Source organism: Parambassis ranga, chromosome 1 (genome assembly GCF_900634625.1).
Source record: "Parambassis ranga chromosome 1, fParRan2.1, whole genome shotgun sequence".
Lineage (NCBI taxonomy): Eukaryota > Metazoa > Chordata > Actinopteri > Ambassidae > Parambassis > Parambassis ranga.
Window position 1 is genome coordinate 6,167,602 of NC_041022.1, and position 14,387 is coordinate 6,181,988.

At 43.3% G+C, this 14,387-nt stretch overlaps 1 protein-coding gene and 1 long non-coding RNA gene across 6 annotated transcripts in view; both read left to right on the forward strand.

Moving 5' to 3' along the window:
• The window catches only part of LOC114433762 (deleted in malignant brain tumors 1 protein-like), a 61,371-nt gene that overhangs the window by 36,782 nt on the left and 10,202 nt on the right, over positions 1-14,387 (forward strand). The window lies entirely within an intron of this gene.
• Positions 3,735-4,058, forward strand: LOC114433796 (uncharacterized). Its single transcript, XR_003670401.1, has 2 exons — positions 3,735-3,856; positions 3,940-4,058. It is a non-coding gene; the product is annotated as an uncharacterized LOC114433796 (long non-coding RNA).

Consider the following 14,387-nt stretch of genomic DNA (forward strand, 5'->3'; position numbering starts at 1 on the left):
GACTGCAGACATGCAGGATTTGGGGTCCATAACTGTGGACATCATGAGGATGCCAGCATCATCTGTGAAAGCACTTACTCTTGAGCCTGATAAGTCAGTCAGAGTCATCACAACCCTGAAAAAATTCAGCATTCTAAGAAGCTCTGTTAGTTTGGTTTTCTTTTGTCTCTATGTTCGGGATTGTTACGCAACACACAAGATTTGACAACTGAAGTTAAGATATCAAAAATTGACTTCCAGATAGATTTATTGTGCAAATGTATTCATGGGTTTTGTGATGAGCCTGGGTTTTGGCTCCTTGTCATGTGATCATATTGTTTATTTTGTTATTTAGTTTTCAGTGTATTTCCTCTTTTTCTGCTCCTCCTCAGACCCTCCCTCTCTCCTCCTGTTCCTCCTCCCTGATTAGTACCTGCTCCTCCCTAATTGTCCACCTGTGTCGTCTCTCCTCTTTTTAAGCCCTGTGCTTTCCCTTTGTCTTTGTCAGTTCTTCCCTTGTGAACCCCATGTGAACCCCTTGTGAATCCTTCCTTCCACTGTCTCATCGTCCTCCTTCTTCCTCCGTGTTTCCTTGTCCTCCCATCTTCCTCAGGTTTGGTTTTGTTTTTGACCTCCTTTCTTTTGTGTTTATTTGTACTTTTGTTTTTTCCATTTTGACTGTCACTGTTTTGCAGTAGCCCTCCTTTTGTTCTCCGGCTTCCCTGGTCTTTGTTGTAGTTAACTTGGAATAAAGCTCCTTTTTGTTGAACATTATTTTTGTCTGTGTCTGGGTCCTGTTAAAATCTACACCTCACTTAACAGCTTTAACTTAATCCTCAGCACCACAGTCCGCTCTGTCCCCCAGGTCGACAGTGTTCTGTCAGCTACTAGTTGCTAGCTCTGCCTTCACCCGGACCCTGCTCCAATGCTGTTTCCAGTGTGCTGTCTCAGTTCATTGATAAAAGAACACATTATAGAACTTGCTTACATCATAGTTTTTCAACATCAAATGTTTTTTTCTACCATCCCCTGAGCATTCCTCATCCTGCATGTTCTCTGGAAAAGAAACACCTAACACATGTTGCCAATAATCAGGGGTAACCATGACAACACATACAGTAAGTCATTATTTTGTGACAAAAACCTAAAGTTATTTTTTTTTCAGTTTACCCAGAAGTCAACAGCACAGCTTTTCCACCCACACAAAGACCACAGCCCTCTGTGAAGTATATAAGGTAATTTACGCACTGACATGTATTTGATTATATAAGCTTACACTTTGAGAAAAACACATCTATAACTCTTATAGAGAGTTAGGGAGGAACTCTCTGATGCGGTGAAGGCCGAAGCACTAGGAGGTACGGATGTAACATAAATCATCCAACATAGAAGGGACAAAGGGTTTCATAGTCATAAATATGTTAGACCAATTATGATAATTAGTAGGTGGAGATAAAGGGGCAACATGTCCCAATATGGGAATACCAACGAGGGTCTTGAAGAACTGTTTATCTATTATGCAAATGTACCTCAAGTTTCAATAAAACAAGCCTGTGTCCAGGGGAAGGGCAGAACACTTATGGACGGGAGTGAAGCAGACTGAAAGGCCTGTGTTCACTAGGTGTTCTCCCTTTTGCAAAAGGTGAAACTACAAAACCCAGGGTATTTTCTTTCACTCAATGTTCTAAATACAGGAGACGGAATCTGACAATCCGGGGTGACCAGGGAAGGTCACGACACCTCCACTACTCCAGAAACCACTAAGAGCACCACTAGCAACACAGCCACCATGACACCAGCAGACAACAGCACAGGAGTTGAAGGGCAGGTCTGCCTGGTCAACGGAGGAAACAGCTCCTGTTCTGGCAGAGTGGAGATCTTCCGTGGTGGACAGTGGGGCACAGTGTGTGATGATGACTGGGACTTGTTAGATGCTCAGGTGGTGTGTAGACAGCTGGGCTGTGGCAGGGTCCTCTCAGCACCACAGAGCGCTCGGTTTGGACAGGGCACAGGACCCATCTGGCTGGATGATGTCGGGTGCACAGGAAGGGAATCACAACTCTCTCAGTGTCAGCACAGAGGGTTTGGGGCCCATAACTGTGGTCACAACGAAGACGCTGGTGTTGTCTGTGAAGGTAAATATGCATTTATGCAGCTCAAGACTTTATTCTGCAGGATCTTCTACGTGACTTTTTTCAGCAGTACTGTTTTCCTTGTTTGTCTGTTAGCTGCTTCACCAGTGAGGCTGGTCAACTCTGACAACCGTTGCTCCGGCAGAGTGGAGATCTTCCGTGCGGGACAGTGGGGGACAGTGTGTGATGATTCCTGGGACCTGAATGATGCCAACGTGGTGTGCAGACAGCTTGGCTGTGGTAGAGCTCGTTCAGCCTTACAGAGTGCAGCTTTTGGACAGGGCAGAGGACCCATCTGGTTGGATGATGTCCATCGTTTTGGAAGTGAAACATCAATCACAGACCGCAGACATTCAGGGTTTGGGGTCCATAACTGTGGACCTCATGAAGACGCTGGTGCTGTATGTGAATGTGAGTGTGTTTTATGTTTTGAACACATCTAAGCTCACAGTGGGATGAATAATTCTGAAGTCCTAATGTATTTTCTTCAATTTCTATTCTTCAGTCAAGCAGCCTCCACTGCAGCCTTATAATAATAATAATTATAATATAATAATTTTTGTTCTTTGTTTTTCTCGTCTCTTTGTCTGTACTTTGGCCTCTGTAGTGGTTGCTGGATTAGCTCATTGTTCTCTTTCTGATTACACAACCTCTCAAGGCCATTGATTACAGCAGATAATGATCTTGTGTGTGCTACACCATGAGCTTCATGCCACATCAAGCATCACATTTAGTTCTGGTCAATCCTTCATGGACACTGTGCTACTGTGCTGTAATGGAAACTCTGCTTTCACTTTTCTCTCAGAGGGGCCCTGGCAGCACTGGGAATTCATTATGGTTCACCCCGTCTTCATTAAACTTATTGAAAATGTATTGATCTCTTTCAGACCAACGGCACACATGCCATCTACTCCAACAGTTTATTCATCTACCCAAACAATAATTCATCCTTCGTCCTTCCTGTGAGTTTTCCTTTCTCCTGTGTGTATCCTCTGAACACGGACACCAGACTTGATGTGGCCATCAGACCATCCTTGTTGTACGATGATTTTTTTTATATCCCACCAAATGTGGCTGTAAAAAAATGAATGTTTTGTGGGTGTACAATTTTCTCAATTGTACAGATCAACCAATGGACAGTCTGATCCTTTGCACAACTACATCACAACTTACCCAGCAGGCCGGGTCACCCTCCCTGTGGGCTCCCCACTGTATGTGGGCGTCTCTGTGGATGAGAGAGACCCGAGCTTTGCACTTGTTCTGGAGGATTGCTTTGCTTCTCCCTCATTCAGTCCTGCTCATCCCACACGATACCCTCTCATCCAAAACAAGTATGTGCCCTTCCTGAGTCTCAGCAGATGCTTTGGGGTGTAAATGATGTGTGATGACCATCTCGATCCTCCACAGGTGTCCCACCGACCGCCGAAGGGTGGCAGTGACTTAGAGTGGCTCATCCCTGAGGGCCACTTTTTCTGCTCTGTTTTTCCTGCTAGATGGTGAATACAGGGACATTTATCTTCACTGTAGCCTCAGCCTGTGTGACCGGAGTTCACTTCAACTGCATCCCAGTACGTTACACACACTCCCGTTTGACAGGAGTACTTGAGATCATCTATTAACTTTTGTGTTGATTCAATCACTTTTCTACCAACGACCCTCTTTTTTGTAGTCATGTTCCAGCAGGACACGGTGCTCTGTTTCCAGCTCTGAATCTGTGCAGCCTGTTACCATTGGACCAATTGTTTGTGAGTATGAATTACAATCTGGACTGACATGTTAACATTATGATCTATATTAAATTAACAGCCATTTATTTCTTTATATTTAGGGGATAAGTCAGCTGAGTGAGATCACAGCTTACAAAATAAATACACCCTGCATCACTGTGATATGAATCTGTTTTTACATTTAAAAATAAAAGTGGTACTAATATTGATTTTTAATCAACACAACAACATTTTTTTGTATCTTTTATGAGTTCTGCTCAATTTAAAAATAAAAAGTATAATATAAAATCAGAACTGTCTTTTGGTTTTATTCTTGCTGCAGACATTACATTCTCATATTGTGTTATCATTTAACTTTGGTGAGCTGTTGTCTTTTCCTCTGGCACCATCTGATGGTTAATATGTGCTCAGTAACCCATAATTGGTTTGCATTCATGGCAAGCCTTGACATAGATAAGAAGTGAAAGTGAAAGTGAAGTATGGTAGAAACTAGTATGGTAGATATAGTAGGTAGATTTAAAAAAAAAAACTTCTGAAGCTAGGGTAGCTTTGCTCTTAGCCTATGGATTGACATATACACTGTTGCAGTGTCTCACCTGGGACTCATTAGAAGTGAGTTTACCTGCATAAGATAAATTTAAGTGAACATTGTTTGTGTAATTACTATCACTGCCAGCAGAGGGAGACCTAAGGGAGAGTAAAAATCCTTCCTTGAGTTCAAGGAGCAATCTTGTGTTGTAGACCTGAGGCACAGCCTTTGTACAGGCTGATACACTGATACAGTGTAGTGTATGGAGTATTTGCCGTTTAACTTGCTGTTGCTGGTTCTGTTGCTAGAAAATGATGATGCTACCTTTTGGTTGTGGCCAGGTGTATCCCAGTGTAACAGTCAAAAGAGTCTGTATGTAAGCAGCCGGATATATTGCAGGCCAGACCATTTGTGAAAATCTGGCTGACTCTCACTGAGTTCAAAATCTCCTACTTTTAAAATTGTCTATGGTAAATATGTGTATCTGTGTTGTGGGGTAGCTTTAAGATAGCAGAGAGAGAAGCAGATCAGCCACTTAAGGTGTTTAGAATGGTGTCAGCTATATAAAGCTGACATTTTAGCTCAATGGTGACCTGCTGTCAGGACCACGAGCTGTCTGTGGTCCTCAGCACGAGGGTGTATTTACTGCTGTTTGTTCTGTATGTGTTAAAGTAAATACCTATTGGTCTGCAAATCCTCCACTGTCCCCTGCTGTTGAAGAACAGCTGCTACATGGCCATCCTAACAAGTGGTGTGAGAACCTGGGGCCTCCACAGTTTGGAGAAATTAAAAATGACACGAGGTGGAAAAAAGAATGACCAACAAGAAGAACAAAGTGAAGACAACAGTGCACCCACGGAGCAGGGGGCCACATGGCATCAGGCCCTCAAGGTGAAGAGCTGGATTAGCTGGCACACATGGTTAAATCCCTTGTTCGATCTCAAGCAGCCAGAGACCAACGAAGAGAAAAAGATGTTTCCCATCAAGAATAAAGATGGAAGAGTATGGAGCATCAGTTCCAGCAGATGCAAATGGAAATGCATGAAATGAAGAAAGACTACAAGCATGAGAGAATTATGTTTGAAGAGGGTCCCACACAAGAAGAAAGTAAAACTGATGAACCAGGCAAGGGGCTAAGCCAGAGGAACAGCAGACCTGAGAGAGAAGAAACTGCCCACAAAGAACCAAAGCCGCTTTCCCTGTCTTCAGAGGATGATATTGAACATTTGTTGACAACCTTTGAAAGAATAGGCCAAGTTTATCTGTGGCCTAGAGATGAGTGGGCTGTTCGTCTGGCCCCTCTGCTGACAGGTAAAGCAGCAATATTGGCAAGATATGAAACCACAGCGGAGACTTACTGCCAAAGATTTTGTTCTATCAAGTAGCATGTTGATGAAGATTCTCAGTCATCCAGGTCATCATACGTAGAGAAGGTTGAAGCAAGGCGTCTGGACTTGTTGAGTTTTCTAGAAGACGTTTCGCTGCTCATCCAAGCAGCTTCATCAGTTCTGACTGTTTGGTGGGGAAACATGGTTTATATGTGGTTACAGACCTCAGTGGGTGGGTCTGGGTAAAACTTTAAAAAACTTACAAACAATAGCACTAAATGTTTCCATACTTACCTGTGATGTTCTGGCTGACTGGGCCAGGTGTGTCTAACGACTGGCTAACGACTATGGACTGTATGGACGCCTGTATGGACTCCCCAAGATACACAAGGAAGGAGTCCCCCTCAGACCCATCGTCAGCAGCACAAACTCAGTCACATACAACGTGGCTAAGCACTTGGCTGAACTCCTGACACCACTGGTAGGTGACACACCACATCACATCCACAACTCGCAGGACTTTGTGAACAAGGTGGAGAAGATCCAAATGGACCCAGATGACACCATGGTCTCATTTGATGTCACCTCCTTGTTCACCTGCATCCCTACATCAGAAGCCACAGAGATGGTAAGGACTTGCCTCACACAAGACAGCACACTCAAGGAGAGAACCAACCTAACGCCAGACCACATCTGTGACCTGCTGGACCTCTGCCTGACCACCACTTATTTCCAGTACAATGGGAACTTTTACAGACAGAAGCACGGCTGTGCGATGGGATCACCTGTGTCTCCTATTGTGGCCAACCTCTACATGGAAGAAGTGGAGAGAAGAGCCCTGAGTTCCTATCCTGGAACCACCCCCACCCACTGGTTTAGATATGTGGATGACACCTGGGTCAAAATCAAGACCAACGAAGTGGAACGGTTCACAGAACACATCAACGCAGTGGATAATAACATCAAGTTCACTCGCGAGGACACCAAGGACAACAATCTGGCCTTCTTGGACTGCACAGTACATATTGAGGAGGACAGGAGCCTCAATGTGGAAGTGTACAGGAAACCCACACACACGGACCAGTACCTGTTGTTTGATTCACACCACCCACTGGAACACAAACTGGGAGTCATCAGGACCCTGCAGCACAGAGCACAAACTGTACCCACCAGCTCAGAGGGGAAGAAGAAGGAGCAACACCACATCAGGAAGGCCCTGCAAACATGTGGCTACCCGAAGTGGGCACTCATCAAAGCCACAAAAACAAGACCCCCCAACAACAAGAAGAAGGACAACACCAGGTGGAGAAAGAACATCTCCATTCCATATGTGTCAGGAGTATCAGAGAAACTCCGCAGGATCTTCAACAACCATGACATCCCGGTCCATTTCAAACCTATGACAACACTGAGACAGAGACTGGTTCACCCGAAGGATAAGATTCCCAGGGAATGGGAATCTTAATGTTTCCATACTTACCTGTGTTGGTCTGACTGACTGTGTCTGGTGTTCAGTTCAGTTCAGTTCAGTTCAGTTTTATTTATATAGCTCATTTTACAATCAGAAATTGTCTGCTGCTTGGAGAAGCAAAGAAATGTATTCCAGAAAACTCAGCAGGTCCAGATGCCTCACTTCATCCTCCTGAACAAATTAAAACATGTATAGCATAAATCAGAGTTGGTGTGGTTAGACATACATAGGAAATATCTGGCTGAGTAGTTGGGTAAATTGGGGAACTGAAATTTGAACATGCTGACTGGACAGTCCAAGAAAAACCTGTTACAACAAGGTTGTTGAGACATGTTCAGTTTTAGACAAATTACCTGTTGCGAATTTATAAATCATCCAAAAGTCTCTAAATTAGAGATGCCTATTTGTATGAAGCGCTGTGACTTATTTGAAGAAATGACACTAAGTCTGTCTTCGTCTTGATGATATTCTTCACCCTCTTTCTTTCTTTCTTGTATGTTTTTTGGTGCAGCTTATCTTCAGCATACATTGACCGATTTCAGCCATTCAACTATCGAAATGTTCATCTCACAGAGGACATTCCGGGTCAACTTCATTTATAATTTTTCAAATATTAAGCAATTTTTGTGTAATTTTTAACATTGGAATCTATGAGAGAGCCCTTCAACAAGGGTCATCTGCCACATGTATCTCCTCCTACAAACTTTACTTCCATTATAGTCTTAAAACGCTCATTAGATGCTGCTCTATCAAACTATTGATCTATTCAGAATTTTCTAATTCCGAATTGTTTCCGCACGCCAGGCTCTCAAAGATGGAGTGGTATTTGATTAAAAGTGGTACTAATATTGATTTTTAATCAACACAACAACATTTTTTTGTATCTTTTATGAGTTCTGCTCAATTTAAAAATAAAAAGTATAATATAAAATCAGAACTGTCTTTTGGTTTTATTCTTGCTGCAGACATTACATTCTCATATTGTGTTATCATTTAACTTTGGTGAGCTGTTGTCTTTTCCTCTGGCACCATCTGATGGTTAATATGTGCTCAGTAACCCATAATTGGTTTGCATTCATGGCAAGCCTTGACATAGATAAGAAGTGAAAGTGAAGTATGGTAGAAACTAGTATGGTAGATATAGTAGGTAGATTTAAAAAAAAAAACTTCTGAAGCTAGGGTAGCTTTGCTCTTAGCCTATGGATTGACATATACACTGTTGCAGTGTCTCACCTGGGACTCATTAGAAGTGAGTTTACCTGCATAAGATAAATTTAAGTGAACATTGTTTGTGTAATTACTATCACTGCCAGCAGAGGGAGACCTAAGGGAGAGTAAAAATCCTTCCTTGAGTTCAAGGAGCAATCTTGTGTTGTAGACCTGAGGCACAGCCTTTGTACAGGCTGATACACTGATACAGTGTAGTGTATGGAGTATTTGCCGTTTAACTTGCTGTTGCTGGTTCTGTTGCTAGAAAATGATGATGCTACCTTTTGGTTGTGGCCAGGTGTATCCCAGTGTAACAGTCAAAAGAGTCTGTATGTAAGCAGCCGGATATATTGCAGGCCAGACCATTTGTGAAAATCTGGCTGACTCTCACTGAGTTCAAAATCTCCTACTTTTAAAATTGTCTATGGTAAATATGTGTATCTGTGTTGTGGGGTAGCTTTAAGATAGCAGAGAGAGAAGCAGATCAGCCACTTAAGGTGTTTAGAATGGTGTCAGCTATATAAAGCTGACATTTTAGCTCAATGGTGACCTGCTGTCAGGACCACGAGCTGTCTGTGGTCCTCAGCACGAGGGTGTATTTACTGCTGTTTGTTCTGTATGTGTTAAAGTAAATACCTATTGGTCTGCAAATCCTCCACTGTCCCCTGCTGTTGAAGAACAGCTGCTACATGGCCATCCTAACAAGTGGTGTGAGAACCTGGGGCCTCCACAGTTTGGAGAAATTAAAAATGACACGAGGTGGAAAAAAGAATGACCAACAAGAAGAACAAAGTGAAGACAACAGTGCACCCACGGAGCAGGGGGCCACATGGCATCAGGCCCTCAAGGTGAAGAGCTGGATTAGCTGGCACACATGGTTAAATCCCTTGTTCGATCTCAAGCAGCCAGAGACCAACGAAGAGAAAAAGATGTTTCCCATCAAGAATAAAGATGGAAGAGTATGGAGCATCAGTTCCAGCAGATGCAAATGGAAATGCATGAAATGAAGAAAGACTACAAGCATGAGAGAATTATGTTTGAAGAGGGTCCCACACAAGAAGAAAGTAAAACTGATGAACCAGGCAAGGGGCTAAGCCAGAGGAACAGCAGACCTGAGAGAGAAGAAACTGCCCACAAAGAACCAAAGCCGCTTTCCCTGTCTTCAGAGGATGATATTGAACATTTGTTGACAACCTTTGAAAGAATAGGCCAAGTTTATCTGTGGCCTAGAGATGAGTGGGCTGTTCGTCTGGCCCCTCTGCTGACAGGTAAAGCAGCAATATTGGCAAGATATGAAACCACAGCGGAGACTTACTGCCAAAGATTTTGTTCTATCAAGTAGCATGTTGATGAAGATTCTCAGTCATCCAGGTCATCATACGTAGAGAAGGTTGAAGCAAGGCGTCTGGACTTGTAGAGTTTTCTAGAAGACGTTTCGCTGCTCATCCAAGCAGCTTCATCAGTTCTGACTGTTTGGTGGGGAAACATGGTTTATATGTGGTTACAGACCTCAGTGGGTGGGTCTGGGTAAAACTTTAAAAAACTTACAAACAATAGCACTAAATGTTTCCATACTTACCTGTGATGTTCTGGCTGACTGGGCCAGGTGTGTCTAACGACTGGCTAACGACTATGGACTGTATGGACGCCTGTATGGACTCCCCAAGATACACAAGGAAGGAGTCCCCCTCAGACCCATCGTCAGCAGCACAAACTCAGTCACATACAACGTGGCTAAGCACTTGGCTGAACTCCTGACACCACTGGTAGGTGACACACCACATCACATCCACAACTCGCAGGACTTTGTGAACAAGGTGGAGAAGATCCAAATGGACCCAGATGACACCATGGTCTCATTTGATGTCACCTCCTTGTTCACCTGCATCCCTACATCAGAAGCCACAGAGATGGTAAGGACTTGCCTCACACAAGACAGCACACTCAAGGAGAGAACCAACCTAACGCCAGACCACATCTGTGACCTGCTGGACCTCTGCCTGACCACCACTTATTTCCAGTACAATGGGAACTTTTACAGACAGAAGCACGGCTGTGCGATGGGATCACCTGTGTCTCCTATTGTGGCCAACCTCTACATGGAAGAAGTGGAGAGAAGAGCCCTGAGTTCCTATCCTGGAACCACCCCCACCCACTGGTTTAGATATGTGGATGACACCTGGGTCAAAATCAAGACCAACGAAGTGGAACGGTTCACAGAACACATCAACGCAGTGGATAATAACATCAAGTTCACTCGCGAGGACACCAAGGACAACAATCTGGCCTTCTTGGACTGCACAGTACATATTGAGGAGGACAGGAGCCTCAATGTGGAAGTGTACAGGAAACCCACACACACGGACCAGTACCTGTTGTTTGATTCACACCACCCACTGGAACACAAACTGGGAGTCATCAGGACCCTGCAGCACAGAGCACAAACTGTACCCACCAGCTCAGAGGGGAAGAAGAAGGAGCAACACCACATCAGGAAGGCCCTGCAAACATGTGGCTACCCGAAGTGGGCACTCATCAAAGCCACAAAAACAAGACCCCCCAACAACAAGAAGAAGGACAACACCAGGTGGAGAAAGAACATCTCCATTCCATATGTGTCAGGAGTATCAGAGAAACTCCGCAGGATCTTCAACAACCATGACATCCCGGTCCATTTCAAACCTATGACAACACTGAGACAGAGACTGGTTCACCCGAAGGATAAGATTCCCAGGGAGAAACACAGCAATGTGATATATGCAGTCCAGTGCAGTGAGGAATGCTCTGATCTGTACATTGGAGAAACTAAACAACCACTCCACAGAAGAATGGCTCAGCACAGGAGAGCCACCTCTTCAGGACAAGACTCAGCTGTTCACCTCCACCTCAAAGACAAAGGACACTCCTTTGAGGACAACAACGTTCACATTTTAGACAGGGAGGAAAGGTGGTATGAAAGAGGAGTCAAGGAAGCCATCTATGTTAAGCTGGAAAAACCTTCCCTTAACAGAGGTGGTGGCCTCAGACATCATCTTTCTACCACATACAATGCAGTGATTCCATCCATTCCCAGGAAGTTTACACATACTCACAGTAAGAACAAAGGGCTGTCAATCAGTCCCCCTCCGGCAGTTTCATAGTCGTTAGCCAGTCGTTAGACACACCTGGCCCAGTCAGCCAGAACATCACAGGTAAGTATGGAAACATTTAGTGCTATTGTTTGTAAGTTTTTTAAAGTTTTACCCAGACCCACCCACTGAGGTCTGTAACCACATATAAACCATGTTTCCCCACCAAACAGTCAGAACTGATGAAGCTGCTTGGATGAGCAGCGAAACGTCTTCTAGAAAACTCTACAAGTCCAGACGCCTTGCTTCAACCTTCTCTTCTATCAAGTAGAACTCCACTTGCATGTAATAGGTACCATGCTAAGATGATAGTGTCATCTGGGTCAATTCGGATCTTCTCCACCTTTTTCAGAGAAGTGAGTTGTGGATGTGGTGTGGGGTGTTTCCCACCAGTGGTGTCAGGATATTGATATTGGTTTGAGGAGAAAGGATGGTTGTGATTTTTATTTTAGATAAATGAAGAGTGTTCAAATTGTATTTGGTGTAAGTGTGTTGTGGGGTAGCTTTTAGATAGAGGAATAAGGAGATCAGCCCTTTGTGGTGATTGGAATCACTACCAATAAATCAGAATTGATGTGGCTAGACATAAACAGAAAATGTCTGGCTAAGGAGTTGGGTAAATTGAGGAACTGAAATTTTAACATGCTGACTGGACAGTCAAAGAAAAGCCTATGAGACCACAAGGGTGTTGGCACATGTTCAGTGGAAAGTTTTAAAAAAAAATTAGTTGCGACTTTCTAAATTCTCCTAAAGTCTCTAAATCAGAGAAGGATGGTCCCTGCCTATTTGTATGATGCACTGGGACTTATTAGAATAAAAGACACTGCGTCTGTCTTCGTCTTGATGATATTTTATATATAAAGAGATGATTTACAACACTGGATTTTGGAAATGAAAATATATAAACTGGCAGGATGAAATTGTGGATGAAGTGTGCAAAGGTGTGTGCAATACATGTGGGCTACCCAGCTTCCCTCTCTCCTCCTGCCTCTGTGCTTATTGTTAAATTAGTGTAACCTCTCTTTACAATCCGATAGCAACCAATTAGTTCAGTTCAGTTTCGCATTAAAGCGAAGAATATGAATCATCTGTGGAAGCTATAAAACGCTAAAAACATCAGCCAATCTTCCAGGATGACCCTGCGCGAAGAGTTGGCTAGTTGTCGCTCTCTTCCTGCTCTACGCGCACCAGAGAGGTACGTGCATGATGGCCGAAGTCACAGACTGCAGCTCGTCTTCAGGTAATGCACGTCCATGTGCTTCGGGGTAAGCTCCAAGAAAAAGGGGTGTGTGTTTACTTTTGAAACCTGGCTGACTCTTACTGAGTTTACAAAATCTCATATCCTACCTTTAAATGTTGAAAAGTGCACAAATTAAGGAACGACTTTTGAGAAAATTTTAGACTTTTAGGTGCGCCTTATAGTCGTGAAAATACGGTATGTTGATGGCGATTCTCAGTCATCCGGGTCATTTTCATTCAGAAGGTTGACTCAAGGCATCTGGACTTTTGCTGCACCTCCAAGCAGCTTCATTAGTTCTGTTTGGTGGGGAAACATGGTTTGTATGTGGTGGAGGACCTCAGTGGGTGGGTCTGGGTGAAACTAACAAACAATAGCTCTTAATGTTTCCATACTTACCTGTGTTGGTCTGACTGACTGTGTCTGGTGTTCAGTTCAGTTCAGTTCAGTTTTATTTATATAGCTCATTTTACAATCAGAAATTGTCTGCTGCTTGGAGAAGCAAAGAAATGTATTCCAGAAAACTCAGCAGGTCCAGATGCCTCACTTCATCCTCCTGAACAAATTAAAACATGTATAGCATAAATCAGAGTTGGTGTGGTTAGACATACATAGGAAATATCTGGCTGAGTAGTTGGGTAAATTGGGGAACTGAAATTTGAACATGCTGACTGGACAGTCCAAGAAAAACCTGTTACAACAAGGTTGTTGAGACATGTTCAGTTTTAGACAAATTACCTGTTGCGAATTTATAAATCATCCAAAAGTCTCTAAATTAGAGATGCCTATTTGTATGAAGCGCTGTGACTTATTTGAAGAAATGACACTAAGTCTGTCTTCGTCTTGATGATATTCTTCACCCTCTTTCTTTCTTTCTTGTATGTTTTTTGGTGCAGCTTATCTTCAGCATACATTGACCGATTTCAGCCATTCAACTATCGAAATGTTCATCTCACAGAGGACATTCCGGGTCAACTTCATTTATAATTTTTCAAATATTAAGCAATTTTTGTGTAATTTTTAACATTGGAATCTATGAGAGAGCCCTTCAACAAGGGTCATCTGCCACATGTATCTCCTCCTACAAACTTTACTTCCATTATAGTCTTAAAACGCTCATTAGATGCTGCTCTATCAAACTATTGATCTATTCAGAATTTTCTAATTCCGAATTGTTTCCGCACGCCAGGCTCTCAAAGATGGAGTGGTATTTGAGGTCTCCTCTGCTGTTACCATGGTGACAGGCTGACACACAGAGGCATGCACAGAGGCATGCCAAGCTCTGAATTGCTGATGAAGTGTGCAAACGTGTGTGCAATGTGTGCAATACACGTGGTCAACAAAGCTGGGGCTGCCCAGCTTCCCTCTTTCCTTCTGCATCTGTGAGTGCTCCTTTTATGAGTTGGCTGTCACCGCCTCTGCCCATGGGACACAAACATTATCCATCACCGTGACAACCAGACCAAATAAATTAATAAACATTTCACTATCACAAAATAGCAATAGTAATATGGCTCCTACACACCAGCCCCTAATTATTAGGTTAACACATTCACCCACATGTGCAAGTAGAAGAATACAAAAGACATTCAAGAATATTTCCAAAAATAGTCCATCAATAATCCACAATCGGGTCTTCTTCCATGT